This window comes from Choloepus didactylus, chromosome 4 (genome assembly GCF_015220235.1).
Source record: "Choloepus didactylus isolate mChoDid1 chromosome 4, mChoDid1.pri, whole genome shotgun sequence".
NCBI lineage: Eukaryota > Metazoa > Chordata > Mammalia > Pilosa > Megalonychidae > Choloepus > Choloepus didactylus.
In genome coordinates, this window is record NC_051310.1 from 190,438,329 (window position 1) to 190,454,152 (window position 15,824).

Genomic DNA, 15,824 nt, shown 5'->3' on the forward strand with positions numbered 1-15,824 from the left:
GAAGAGTTTTCCCCCAAAGTCATAGCCCACATTTCAGAGAATATCATTCAATTAAGAAAATCTTCAGTAGATATTTCTAAGGACTTTCTCATTCATTAACCAGGTTCCTCCTCATATTGAAGCATGGGGTCCCAGAACACACCTGGATTCTATCCCTGCAGAAATCCTAATCTTTCTCTCCACAGTTTCTTTCCTTGTTCCAACTGGGAAACTACTTCCAATTTGCAGAGCTTATACCCTATTTATGAGAAACAGAAGCATATATTTTGAGTTTTGTACTGATACAAGTTCAAGACCATCAAGTCCAGGACAGACTATTAGGAATAATAAGGTAAGATCTGAAAAGCAGCACAAAGAAGTGAAATTTAAATGCAGTATACTGATAATCCTTTTCCAGCAAGGGTGACTCTTGACCTTCAGACAAAGCCATTAAGGACATGTTGATGCCCATGGCTAAATTCACAGACTACAGTATTCTCAGTCTTTTTATACAAGGATAAATTATGACTCCACAGTAGTTGAGTGTTTTATAAAAGAATCCAAGAAACATGAGGCAAACCAAAACAATCTATGTTCTATGTGGAAAAAGAATATGACTCTTATTTTTCCACTGTGTGCTCCACAGCCCCTAGAGGTTAATAATTATCTAGATAATATGTATTTTATCAATAGAAATAATATTCTTTGAGTTCTCACACTGTTCTGAATTTTGAAGATTGAGCAGCAAGAAAGACATAAAATTTTTATTCAGGAAGATCACATGTCTCTGGTGTAATAAATGAGATTAAGGAAAAAGTGAATAGGCAAAGTTTCTTTCAAGTAGTCATAATATTTATGAATGATTCAGAGCATAACTCAGAGTGGCATATGGGGAAATTGTTTAGATACTTCAATAAATTGATGATAGATTAAATAGATCAGTAGATGGGTGGATGGATGGAAAGACAGATATCTAGATACATAGATGTATAAATGATAGAGAAAATATTGAGAAACTCACCCACAGTCACCAGATGATTGATATTCTCCAGCATAACATCTCTGAACAGTTTTCTCTGGGTTGTGTCCAGCAAGGCCCACTCTTCTCTGGAAAAATCTATAGCTACATCACTGAAGGTCACTGATTCCTTAACATAAAGACATTTGAGTTCAGACAATTCTATTCTCATAAATATCCATAGTAGATTGGTTGAAAGAGGGGGTTTTGTATATATAAACATCTTAAACTGTGTTTGGGATTCCAGTTAGATCATTCTTACTGCTAACCTGGAATCTCTCCTTCAGAAACATTCACAGAGACATACACACTCCGAATACAAAAGTCTTCACCATAAGGCAATATTGCATAACATGGTGTGATACAACCTGAAAGTTTACCAAGAAACTGATAATAATGACTTCCAGATGGTGATCATGCAATTTGCTCTTGCATCAATAACTAAATCTCTTCTGTAAATTTGAAGCAAATCCACAGATCCATCACTAGGGAATCATTATTTATCTTCTACCACTTTCTAACATAATGATTGTTCACTTATCCCCCTCTTTCCTATCAAAATATTTTTGTGTTCTGCCTTAACATCCATGTTAGTTCACCAAGCCACTTGCGTCAACACTGATCTGTGGCATAGTTCAGTTTTTCATCCCCACAGCCTATACTCCCCAGAAATAAAACCTACATATTTGGTCACCACCTCCATCACTGGCATGCCTCACTGTGAACCCACAGTTGGTCACAAATAGTAAGGTAATCATCCCCACAAACCTGGGAACCCAAGTACCGTTCCCTTTTCAAAGGTATTTACTTTAAAGTAACAAGTCACTGACTCCTCTGGAAAATATACTAACCTACACCTCTGACCCACAATAAAAGCACAATCCCATGGTTTCCTTTTGCTCTGCTTGTGTGCTGCTCACATGCAACCATGGCTGTTCACAATTTCCATCAACTCCACATGGCACCCATCTCACCCTATTGCTTGGGAGTAATAAGCTACTTTTTTTCATGCATTTTTGTCTCATTCTCCTATTGTGTGATATCTGACTTCCACCTGGACAAAAAATTGAAAATCCAACTTAACCAAATTGAGGCACATGCAATGATCTCAGTTTACTTCCCTATGAAATGGTTTAACAAAATGTAACAAGTTTTGAGAAAATGAGCTGATGATTCCTATCTAACCAAGATTTGTGAAGTACAAGTGATAAATCTATTATTCATTAAAATGGCAGAAAGAATTGAAGCAATGTACATACTTCTGCAGAACAGTACAGGCTTTATACAGAACTTGGGATCAGTAGGTTCTTCCTCTTTCAACCCTACAAAACTCAGGTTTTTATTATGATATTATGGTAGGCTCTTCAGTAGCAAAACTCAGGGCCGCCTGTGACTGCTACACTAAAGAACAGTCCTAGGCTGACTCTTCCTGTGTTAGGAGGCTTCCCATACTCAATATCCTCCTGGACATCCAAACTAGTTATTGTGTCTCTTGTATATTCATCTTGACTGTCTGTTCAAGGATAAATAGCCTCTTCATTGGTTCTGGTCTTTCTATCACTAGATCCTCAAATATTTTCACTGGTCCTAAAATTTTACTCTACCTACAATACTCATCCTGTGTGCACAGCTTAAAATAAGGAAGGAAACATTATTACCTGTTCATTGATTCCACTTACCAAAGTTGTACAAATATTGTTTAAAAGAAAGAAAATGGTTAACTGTGGACAAGATGGTAATGAGAATTTCAAACATCTTTTCAAAATATGAAAATATATTCTATGAAAACTGTAAGTTTCCTATTGGATAAAATAAATACATTAATTTTCATTGCCTTTTCTTGTGCTCTCCTTAACATGGCATAACACCCCTAATAACACTGGACTTATCAAACTCACCTGACAAATAAATTGCCTCCTTATTAGATTGTTGCATTGTGCAATTACTCTCTCTATCCCTTGTATTCACCACAATGCTAAGTGCATTACTACCACTAACACAGTGAATGAGTGAATTACTTCCCCAGTGAGGTCATAGGCTGCATGAAGAAAATAAATTCTTTCACACCTCTTCTGTGAATATACAGACTTAATAGAGAGAGGCTAGAAGAAATTACTGTTAATGGTAGTGAGAAGATTGTTTGTTACTTCCTGGCCCACCATTATACAAGAGTCCTGGGTATACTTTAATGGACCTCAAATATGTGAATATCTCATGGGTATACCTAGAATGTGCCAGACCAATAGGGGAATTCTGCATATTCCTGTCAGGGTTTCATTTCAGTAGAAATTCTCTACTCACCAGTGGTTGCATTGTCAATAGTTCCACCATCAACAGTCTTCCTCCAGTTTCTCACTCTCAGGCAGTCCAAGCACTAAGCATCCAAAGCTGAAGATGGAGAAAGAAGCCATAAGGCTCAAAACTTGTCCACAATTTCCAGACCCAACTGTCACCTGTTACCAAACTTTCATCTGGAAGTACCCCTCCCCCAGCCCAACCAACAGAAACATGTAGTATCCTCTAAGAGAAACAGGGGAAGACTCATCTCTTAAACTCAAATATGAGAAGGCTATGGCTCATGTTTCTAATGAAAATGTGAATAGAGATATCTCACAGATAAGAATATGAAAATCAGTGTGTTTCATGTGTTAATTATCCCATGGTGCGCAGAGTTTTTAAATCCCCTCCATGATTCATAAATAGGTATATATAACTCCTACCACATGTGGATTTTGTTCTTCCCCTGCAAGTAAATATTTTGGAAATTCTCAGATTTACATATTCTTGGTTTATGCTCCATCATTGGTTCTCCAACACCTATCCCTGCCCTCTGGACCCTCACACACTTCCTGCTCTATCCTGACCCTGGCCTTCTCTGTGGAATTGCCCTAAATTATCTTGGTTCAACCCCTGAGGGTTTCTGGAAAGATCACTCCTTCAACCCCCTCAACTTTTACTTTCAGATCTTTCCCTAATGGATTTGGATATCTATCATGTAACTTCAAAATTATTTCATGATGGGGTTACTCAATTCAAGTACTCACTTCATTTGGAAGGATCAGTGATATCGATTCTCCAAATCAAGGCCTCAAAATCCCTTGTGTAAGAAAGTAACAGAAGCATGTGGGTCATAAATATTCTGTCATGCCCACAATCCTCAGATGGCATGGAGTCTCATAAAATATACAATGATGGGGTTTGTGAGGATATCTAGTTGCTCCATATCATACTTTAGTAAAGTGGGTGCTGTAGTCCTGTCCCATATTAATCATTTGTGGGAGTATCCCTGTATTTCTCTTTCTCTCTCTGTATTTGTGGTGTGTGTGTAGGTGTGTGTATGTGAGTGAAAGTATTAATCATTTATAACCAGTAAGTTATCCCCTAAGACACTAATGGTTGTGCCAGTTTAGATGCATTATGTTCAAGAAAATGCCATGTTCTTTGGTACAGTCTTGTGGGAGCAGATGCATTAGTTTTGATTAGGTTGGAACCTTCTGATTAAGTGTTTCCATGGAGTTGTGACTCAATCAACTGTGAGTGAAATATTTGATTGGATAATTTCCATGGAGATGTTATCCTGCCCATTCAGGGTGAGTGTTAATTGGATCACTGGAGTCATATAAAGGAATTCACAGACAGAAGGAACTCAGAATGGCTAAAAGTGACATTTTGGAGAGCAACTGAGAATGACATTTTGAAGAGAAGCTGCAGCTAAGAGAGGACAAAACACTCCAAGAGCAACATTTTGGAGAATGCCACTTTGAAATGAAACTTGGGAGAAAGCACACACCAGCCATGTGCCTTCTGAGCTAACAGGTTTTCTGGGTGCCATTGGCCATTCTTCTGTGAAGGTACCCTATGGTTGACACCTTAGCTTGGGTACTTTTATGGCCTTAAGACTGTAATTTTGTAACCCAATAAAACCCCTTTATAAAAACCAATCCATTACTGGTATTTTGCATTCTGGCAGCATTAGCAAATTAGAATAATGATTAAATGTATTTCATGGACAAATAATTTTTCAGAAACAGTAGTAAACTTAACTCACCAATTTTTATGTGAGTCCCAGAAAAAAAGAAAAAAATAGGTATATGAAGTGTAAGTCTGTTTGGTGATTAACTGCATTTGCTTATTTAATCCTCACAATAATCCTGCTGCTTATGGTTTATTTACCTAGTTAACAAATGACATGACTGGTTGTTAAGAAAATTTTACTATAATTACAAAATTACATGGCTAGAATTAGAATTTTGCTCTGCCCATCTGCCAAACTTAAATTCCCAGAGTGTTACACACCACTCAAAGGTTTTTACATGGAATGTCCCTTCCACATCAAACATCAGAGGTCCCACCCTGTGGCCACAAACTTCTCTCCTAGTTTTTCCACAAAAATACTCCTTATACCCAGATTCTCCTTCTGCATGTGACCTACAGTACATTGACCCCTCTCAACAAACATCATCCTCTATCTCTCAATTTTTACTGTATAGTTCAGTCCACAGTTTGTAATTTCAACAGATACTTATCAAGATCAACATTATGTCCCTCGTTTTACCACACCTATCATTCCAAAACTCAATACTCAGTAACTCCAAATACATGCAATTATCCATGACTACATCTGGCACAGTACTTGAGTAAGATACTGATCCAGGTCTAAACACAGATTTACAACTCCTAAAGGTTTTCAATTTTACCCAGAAATCATACTATCACTTGCTAATTAAATCATTCCTGCATACTCCATAAGTAATCCAAATCTCCATACCTTTTGAATCTCATGTAATGTTATCATTTCCTTTCATTTTTAACAGATGAGATTACCTCCTCCTAAACATATGGATTATGTAATTTACCAAATTACATGATAATGTCATAATATCTTCAATATCCCCAAATGGTTACTCCTTCTCTCCTATTAAATAGAAAAGCCATAACTCTGGCTAAGTCCAATGTCTCCAATTGATATCTCATGTTTTGTTGTAAACTATATCAATGATTATAAATTAAATCTCCTTTAATGGAAACCTCTCTTTTCTTCACTTTGCAGCTCACCATTTAAGCTCATTTTTACTCTCCCATGTTAAAAAAATAGCAGAACTCCTCTAAAGGAATTTTCTTTCAAGTTCTTGCTCTCCAGAACCTCCCTTAATGAACTGAAAGTGCACCAAACCATATACTCACATGCATCTCACCCTTTGACTCACAAAAACCAACACTGATGTCCTCATTCATAAAACTTGGGAGATCATTAATTATCTCCCCATAAATAAATTGTTACTTGAAACCAAAGAATTGGACCATGATCTCCATTACGGAACTTGCCTTCTCCTCACTTCCTCTGACATCAGTCTCCTGATTATATTCAAACCACTCTAGACCCTCCTTCCCCATGTCCATTACAAAGAACTGCTCAAACAACAGTTTTGGAACATCTTGAAACTAAGTCCTAGCCCTTTTTATCTCCTTATTTTATGCACCACACTGGTCTGTTCACACATTTACTGAATTTCATTAATTCTTCCATTGCTATCTCTAAATTGAAGGTGTCAAAACAATTATCTGGATCCCATTTCTGAGCTATCATGGCTACTTGCTTAATTACATGCACCTAAAATGAAATATAATGCAAGCCATTACCTCTTTTATCCCCAAAATATAAATACTACTACTCCCCAGTCTCCAAACTTAAAGTCTCCATCAGGCATTCAGAGTTTGATTTTCACATGTCTTCCTGAAACCATCATGCACAACTAAATATTGCTATTCTCTCTACTGAGTACTATTTTCATTCTTGTTTCACACCCCAATCCACAAACATACCTTCCCATCCCATACTCACTGTCTTTCAATCATATTTTAAATATCAATTCCTCAGAGGTCACTTCACCAAATTCCAATCAAAGTTAGCCTTTCTCTTCCTCTTCCACTTAATCCTATCCTATTACTCCCTCAGGCAACTCATCCAATTTCCCATTTATTATATGTCTATCTATCAATCCCTCCATCCATTTATTTACGTTCTTTGGTTCTAAATGCAGAAAACAGTTCCACTGTTCTAAATGAAGAAAAATCTACCTCTGAATGGTAAGATCAGGCATGTTTCCATTTGACCACTACTGATACATTTTAAATACAGCAAAATATCATGTTACAACCCTCTAACCTACCTACACCAAATGTCTAAGTCAGATTAAACAATTACTTTCTAGGTATATTTTATGTTAAAAGGAGGTCTGTTCCTCCTGGTAAAAATTCTGTCTGACACTCACCAGAATTCAAATACATTGGGAAAGACAATGAAGCAAAATCTTTATTGAGTATACTGCATCTACACTATGGAGCTCAGATCTTCTTTCTTTCTCTAGCAAAAACACTGTTTTGAAGGCAAACTTTTTATGTCATTGACAACTTCAGGAGACATAAAATCTGAAAACCCTCCTTGATTAACTGGAATGACAACCATAAGTCTAATGAATTTATGTCTATTTTATAAAATATTTACCTCTAGGTAAATTGTGTAGATTAAATAAAGGAAAACAGATTAATTACACCATTCTTCCAATGTCCCAAAGGCAACCTGTATAGGGTTTTCTAGCAAAAGAGAATCAACAAGAGATATCTATAAATATAAGATTTATAAAAATGTCTCATGCAACTATGGGTATGCATGAGTCTAAAGTTCATACGGCAGACAGCAGACTGGTAACTCCAATGAATATGTTCAATGAACTCCTCAGGCAGCAAACTGGCAACTTTGATGAACTCCTCAGAAAATGCTTTGCTGGTCAGCTGAAGAAGTGAAAGTACTCTCCCTGTCCTGCTTAAAAGTCTTCAACTGATTGGATTAAATCCAGCTGACTGCATTCTCTCATTGTGGAAGAGTCACCCTTTGTTGATTTAATCAGTCACAGCTGCATCCAATTGACTGCTGATTTAATAAACCAGGCTTCTGGTTTATTAACCAGCCACAAATGTCCTTGCAGTAATGGTTAGGCCAATGCTTGCTTAACCAGACACCTGAGTGCCATCACCTGGCCAAGCTGACATATGAACCTAATCATCACACAACCGTTATGTGATTTCTCTGCAGCCTCATTGTTTTGTGGATTTTTGGTGGTTCTTAGCAGTAATATAGACAATCTGCAGAAGGAAAATCCTTCCAGTTTTTTTTGTTTTTCTTCCTCTTAGAAGACTCACATTCTACCAACTTTCTCTCAGGATGTGGGTATCAGTATGACTCTCTATAAAGAGAAATATATTTGTGCTGAAAGTTTATATTCAAGGGAAAATTATATTACACCATTCTAGAATGTATGTATTTTACCACCAAGAAAAAGAAAGAACATTCAGTGTAGGTCTCTTCAAATAAATTTAGCTGATGCCATAAGGACTACAAAGCCTGCAAGCTTTAAAATATTAGGGATTTCTGGGGTAAATGAGGGCTTCATTATTGATTTTCCTACAAATAACATGTGTATTAACAAATTTAAAAAAAATCACACAATTGAAAAATTAGTACCTCTTTAGATATAAAGAATATATCATTTCTTAAGAAAAAGCAAAAAAAAAATACATTTTCATTTTAGCCACTGGCATTTGGTACTGAAATGAATAATATGTAATTTTATTGTTAAATGCAATCTCCTGAAATTAACAAAAAGTAGTATGATTATTTTATTAACAAGGATTTTAGATCATCAAACATTAAATTTCCATGGTTCTCATATCTTCCACTGTTTTTTAAGCCTAGTTACTCTGCAAATTGCTTTAGGCAAGTGATGGCCCCCTTTTATCATAAATGAATATATGATAATGCATAAATGAATATATGTTTGAGGTCAAGTCTGGTGAGAGAGATGAAGTAAACAGAGAAATAAGAACAGACAATAGTAAAATTTAAAGATTTTGAAGTATTGCTTTGAGGAACAAAATGTTCGAAGATTGACAGGATTTATAAAATGGGAATTAATAAGGCTGGTTGACATCTAATTAAAATAAATGGTGAACTCAACAGAAACCAAACTGTAGGAGCCAGTGAGGTCAACTAGGTTCTGAAGTGGGTTCCTCAGGAAAACAGCACTTCACTCTTCTCACAAAGACCTGTATTTTTCAGCTTCTTCTCCAGTGAAATGCCACCTCTGTTGTGTCTTCCTTTTATATAGGGGTAAGCAGCCAGTAAACCTAATCTGTGCTACATTAGAGGGGCACACCCTAATTACACAGATATGAAATCTGTTCAAGGCTTCATTCTGTGGGGCACACCCTGTTCCTTTGATTGGATTTATCAATTAAAGCTCTAAACCTCATAAAATGTTGAACATATCTTTCCTTTATTCATTCAATAAATACTTCTGACTGAATTCTCTTTACCAGGAAATTTCTGGAACCTGAGATACAGCAGAGAATCAGACACACTGGAGTTTTATGGACAAAACCCTGAAACTCCCTGGAGGAAGGGTGTGATTAAAAATAAAGTGCAAAAGAGTCCCCTTGAGAAACAATCTGAGCAATTCCTTCCTTCCAACCTTCTACCAAGACTAAGGTGTTAGGCAAAACTCCCTACCCCCAACACATACAAAACAGACCCTTACAAGCTCTCCCACAACACACATAACTGTTTACATAAAACCCACTCTTAGGCAACATAACAGTCTGAACAAGAACAAAAATTTTCCATAATATAATAATCTCCCTGATGTCAGCTCCTTATCTTAACCCTGAACACCCCTGATGTCAACTCTGTATTTACCCTGAAGTCAACTCCTTATCCTACCCTGGGCAAACCAATCCCCTGACTCAACTCCTTACTTCTCTGTGTACCCACCAACAGTTATTCCCCCAAGCCCCCTCACAAAAAGCTAGAAAACTGTACTCCCACCTTTGTTGGGGGCTGTTACCACTCTTAGGCTTCAGCGCGCCTGCACATGGCTACAATAAAACTTTCTCCAATTGAGCTTTGATCTCTTCTCTTCCTGGTCAAAAAAACTTAACATAAGGTTTGTTGGTGATTTATATATATTTAAATTCATTTTCTTCCCTCTCTAAGCAAACAAACAAATACCCTTGAGTATCCACCAGGAGGCGCCGGTGGCTGCGGAGAGCGACCTGCTGTGCCTTCAGGGTTAGAAAGGCTGAGATGGATGCAGCAGCGATGGTGCAAGTCTTCCTTTTTAAAGAATCACTGTGATGGAAGGGAGCAGAACCACGTTATTTTAGGGAGGCCTTACCACACTGCCCTTCCTACATATAGATAGCCTCTGGTATGTTTGTGCACCACTCTCCCATGGAGAAGTGCTGGCTGCACTTGGGGCTCCAATTGTTGCTGCAGCCCAGAGTAACGGACACTTGGTGGCACCTGGACTGAAGTGATGCAAGGGAGAGGAGCTAGCTGTGAACAAAATCCCCTGTTTCAGGGCCGGAGTCCGGGTCCTGCAACCCCTCAAAAGGGCGGGGTCCCAGCCATGGTGGACCAGGTGCCTGAAGAGGAGAAGGAGGGAGACTGTCAGCTCTGAAGCAGACAGGGCCACCACGTTTGAGCGCCGTATCGCCCAGGGCGCCCAGCAGCCTGCGATCTCATTGGCCTCGGATTCCGCGGCTGCGCCCCACAAGGCAGAAGTTCCGGGTGTGGCAATAGAAGACGTGAGGCGGGAGCATTCCGCTTTACTGCATCTCGACTTCTGCAGCTGCGAGTGACCGGAGGCGGAGGGCAGCCTCTAAATTCTGACCAGCCCCTTCCCCTCCCCCTCGCCAGAAGCTTGCATCAGCTGCACCTTCAAACCTGTGGAGCTGCTGCCATCAACTCTGTGGAGCCCTCCACTGGTAGACCAGGTGCAGGAGGCCCCAGGCTGCTCCATGGGAGTGGCCACTAGACTGTACCAGGCGGACGAGGAGAAGCATGCCAAGCTGCAGCAAAGCGGGATAAGCACGAACAGATCCTGCAGAAGCAGCACCTCTTCATGCCCCTGGATCCTGGGACGTCGTGGCCTCCCAGCATCGGCCTCTATCTCGAGCATCAGCAGTAGCTGCAGCAGCTCTAGCCTCCAGGCCTCACCTGCACCACGTGGCCTGCAAAGCCTCCTCCAGTCCCTCCCTAGCTGGTGTAAAGTAGGAAGAGGCACTCCCAGCACTCGCTATCCCATCTGTGAGAGGGCACCCTCAGCTCAGAGTCCCGTGCGTCATTGTCTTACAGTGGAGAGAGCCTGAGGGAACTGAGCTGGCCACAGGGGACCTGGCCAGAAACAGCTGCCTTGCTGATTTGGCATCCTCTGCCTCCAACCCTCTAGGCTGCCTGTCTGCCCTGGCTCGTGTTCCACTCAATGGCTGCAGCTTCAGTCTCAGAGACCACAAAGTGACCCCCATTGCTTTTAGTGCAGTCCTGATCCTTGTCTCCTTGGATGCAGGGCTCTCCTGGACCCTTGGCTCTGTGCCTAGCAGCTGCCTGGGAATTTTCCTGGAGGACTGGGACTGGAAGGTCCAGGTGAAGGTGCCTGCTGCAGATGGACACCAGGCACATCTGGGTGAAGGTGACTTTGCAGTCAAGACTCTCCCTGTACTAAGTGTATGATCTTTTGTTTGTTGTGTCCACTTTGCTTCCTTTTGTTTCAATTAGTCTATTGTGTAATAAGGCTAATTGAGTTGATCCTGGGGACATGCATGCAGTCTCAGTGGGTTTGAGACCCACTATCCGTGACCCAGGATTTGTGTTTCTCCTATTGAATTTTGTGCAGTTTGCACAGTTTGCATTTGTGTGGGGAACCAGTTGTATTTGAGGAGCTCCTATTCTGATGTTCTCTCTTTGTGTTTTCTGTTGGTATTGCCCAGCCATGGGAAACTCTCAAAATGTGCTGGCTTCATCTCTCTTGGGAACAAATCTTAATGATTGGCCTAAATTTGGAGAATGTCACTTAAAGAAGGAATTGTTAATACATTATTGCAAATCTGTGTGGCCTCAATATAAATTAAGTAAAGAGGTAGAGTCACTAGAGAATGGAACTCTTGACCTCCAAACTCATAGATGTTGCTTTCATGGTATTCAATAATCAGGAAGAAGCTCACCAAAAACAGCAGCTGAAGCAACAGACTGCACTTCTGGGCAGCTGTTCTAAGTGGGAGCCAAGCACCTGGAGGTCATGGTGGAGACAAAAAAGAGAAAGCTAATCAAGATCAGCATAGTTACTGCAAGGAGGGAAGACATTGGAAGAAAACCTGTCCCAAACTGACAAATAAGAGAAAAAGAAAAGAATTAAATGACATTAATGGCCCATGGATCCAGATTAGAAGACTCTGATTAGGGGTGCCTGAGGGTATTGGCAGCATTTTCTTCTGCCATACCTATATCTCACCAAGATCCTCAGGTAAAGATAAAGGTGAGAAGCATATTAGTGGACTTTCTCATTGATACAGGGGCAACATTCTGTGATAAATCAGCAATTAGCCACTGAGACAAATGAGCAAATTATGATCACTGGAATAAATGGTCAAAATACACCTACAGTGCTCCTACAACCTGTAGATTGTAAAATTGGAAAAGAGTATTTGCTGCATCGATTTCTGTTTGTCTCTGAATGCCGTATACTGTTGCTGGGAAGGGATTTGCTAACTAAATTAAATGCTCGATTTGTGTTTTCAAAAGGAAAATTGTGAACTGATTGTCTCCAGACAAAGGACTGCATCTGAAGGCTGCCCTTTTACAAGCTGAAGAACCTGAAAAACAATCAGTACCAGCTCACATACTAGAACATGTTGCCTCTGAGGTATGGTCATCTGACACTCTGGGAAGGGCTGTAACTGCCCATCCAGTAAAATTTCAGCTCAAGGGGGGATCAGATCAACCCAAGGTATGTTAAAATCCTGTGTGAGGAAAGGCATTAAACCAGTAATAGAAACCTTGAAAGAAAGTGGCTTCATTCATCCATGCCAGTCTCCCTATGACATGTCTATACTCCCAGTCTTAAAACCTGGCACTAATGGAGAATATAGATTTTCCAAAATTTAAAGGCTATAAACAAAATTGTGAAAGACATTTATCCAGTTATGCCTAATCCTTGCACCCTATTGACAACTCTGACTGGGAACTACAAATGGTTCTCTGTATTAGGCTTAATGGATGCTTTCTTTTGTACACCTGTGGCCCTTGAATTCCAAGAACTATTTGCATTTGAATGGGAAGATCCAGACCCTAAAGTTAATGAACAACTTACATGGACTCTTTTACCACAAGGATTTAAGAATTCTTCCACACTCTTTGGAGAATTCTTAGCAAAAGGTTTGTGTGATTTACAACTGCATCAAGGGGTTGTTTTGCAATATGTAGATGATATTTTAATAGTCAGCAAAACTGCTGAAGATTCAGATGCAAATGCTAAGACTCTGAACTTTCTAAATGTTAGGGGATATAAAGTGTCTCAGAGGGAAGCTCAAATCACTAGGCCCTCTGTAAAGTATTTAGGATATTTGCTCTCCCAAGGTCAGAGATCCCTTCTGCCTGATAGGCTCCAAGCTCTGATGAATATTTCACCCCCTAAGACAAAGTTGTATTTACAGTGATTTCTAGGACTGTCCAGTTTCTGCCACATCTGGATCCCCAATTTTGGTCTTATTGCCAAACCATTGCACATCACTGTGCAGAGCTCAGACAGAGATGCCCTGGAATAGACTGCAAGATGAAACCAGGCCTTTCATCAAATTAAAGAAAAGCTGAACATGACTCCAGCCATGGGACTTCCTGATCTGTGCAAACTTTCTGATCTGTTTTACATGAAAGACAGAGAATAGGGCTTGGTGTTCTCACACAAAACTTTAGCATATTTTTGAAAGAAACTGGAATTAATTTCACAGGGATGGTGGTGACCTTTCCTTCCGGCTGTGGCTGCCACTTGTGATATTTTACAAGAAGCTACAAAATTTACCTTCAGCCAGGAGGTTGTTTTACACACTCCACACAGCATGCTCTCTCTGCTTGAGCAGAAAGGAAGTTACTGGCTAATTGCTGGCAGGCTGGGAAAATATCAAGTTATATTAGATAACTCTTGAGTTCCACACTTTATATCTGGCTACATGTTACCTGTATCTGAGGGAACTGCTTTGCATGACTGCATTCAGGTGACCAATAAAGTGTTCTCCAGTCAACCAGATTTGGGGGACACCCCTCTAAAGGAATCTGATCTGGAAATGTTCTTGGATGGGAGCAGTTTTTTATCCACCTTAATTTCCTCTTTCATCCCCTCCCCTGCAATCTCTGATCTGGGCTTCCCTGTATGAGTGACTGTTTGCCCCCTACTGCAAAGGTGACTGGGCCATCAGATACCTCCCCACTTTCTCTGCAAGGTGAGGGCTGCAATGGGGCATGGGGTGGGGTCCATGGGAGAAGCATGGGTAAAACAGAGAGGGCTGGGCTTGCAAGACCCCAGTGGGGCAATGGAGAGCCATGGGCTGGTCTCTGCCTTCTAGATTCTTGTGGTCTGTCTTGGATGGGAGCAGTTTTATGGACCACGGACATCGACATTCAGGATATGCCATAGAAACTCTGACAGAGGTGCTAGAAGCCAAACCCCTGCTATCAGGTACATCAGTCCAGAAAGCTGAACTCATTGCCCAGACCCAAGTCTCAATCATCAGACAAGGTAAGAAAATAAATATTTACACAGACTCTCACTATGCCTTTTCTGTAGTGCATGCTTATGGTGCAATTTGGAAGAAAAGAAGACTTTTATCCACAAATAATAAAGAAATTAAGCATCCAGACACCATATTAGCTTTATTATAAGCTGTACTTCTTCTATCAGAAGTTGCCATTATGCATTGTTTGGGGCATCAGAAATCAAAAGCTGTGTAGCAAAAGAGAATCATAAAGCAGATTTGGCAGCAAAGGCAGCTGCTAGGATACTTTTTGAACCCCAAAGTACCAAGGAATTAGCTCTTATACTGACTGCAGACTTCTCATCATTCACCCCACTTTATGAAACAAAAAATTTAGAGCTAAAAACAGAAGAAGTATGGTTGCAAGTGAAGTTAGGCCAAGTTTTGCTACAAGAAAAACTAGTAGAACCTGTGCTGTCATATTTGCAGCAGCGGACTCACTTTGGAAAAGAGGCTTTTGCAACCTGGGTCAGAGGACACATTGCAGGACCAGAAGTCCAAGCAGCATTCCATAAAGTGATGAGCAATTGTGTCTTCTGTCATAAAAATAACACACAAAGTAGCAGTCCCCTTGATAGTAGGGATGCAGGCTCATGGGTTCTCATCTGGAGAAGATTGGCAAATGGACTTCTGGTGATGCCCCAAACAGCTAGAAATTTCTATCTCCTAGTGTTAGTTGATGCATTTTTAGGCTGGGTAGAAGTCTTACCCACCAACATTGAAAGAGCAACTGAAGTCACAGAAGTATTGTTAAAAGAAATTATACCTAGATTTGGGATACCATTTGCTGTTTAGAATGATAATGGCAGTGTCTTTGTTTCAAAAATAACTCAAGAAGTTTCACAGGAACTTTTGATGAAGTGGAAATTACATACATCTTGGAGACCTCAATCAACTGGAAAAACTGAAAAAAATGAATCATACTCTGAGAAAGACTATTGCTAAGATATGTCACCTGGGACAAGGTATTGCCTATTGCTCTCTTCAGAATCCAGGTTGCCTCTAGAAGTGGACTAGATTTGAGTCCTTTTGAAATGGTCAATGGGAGGCCCTTCCTCAAAAAGACAGTTGAGAATATGTCTATGCAAACTTTGTATGATAAATTGTAAAGGGATGCAGTGATCTCCCTAGGGAGTACTATAAAGATGATTTTTGAGTTTGCTGATAATCAGAAAATTCCCTACAG

The 15,824-nt window shown here is 39.9% G+C and overlaps 1 long non-coding RNA gene across 1 annotated transcript; it reads right to left on the bottom strand.

The window, feature by feature from the left end:
- Positions 1 to 1,000: 1,000 nt before the first annotated feature.
- On the bottom strand, positions 1,001 to 9,089 carry LOC119533104. Its single transcript, XR_005216578.1, has 3 exons — positions 9,013 to 9,089; positions 3,940 to 3,942; positions 1,001 to 1,084 (listed from the first exon to the last, which is right to left on the bottom strand). It is a non-coding gene; the product is annotated as an uncharacterized LOC119533104 (long non-coding RNA).
- Positions 9,090 to 15,824: the final 6,735 nt, after the last annotated feature.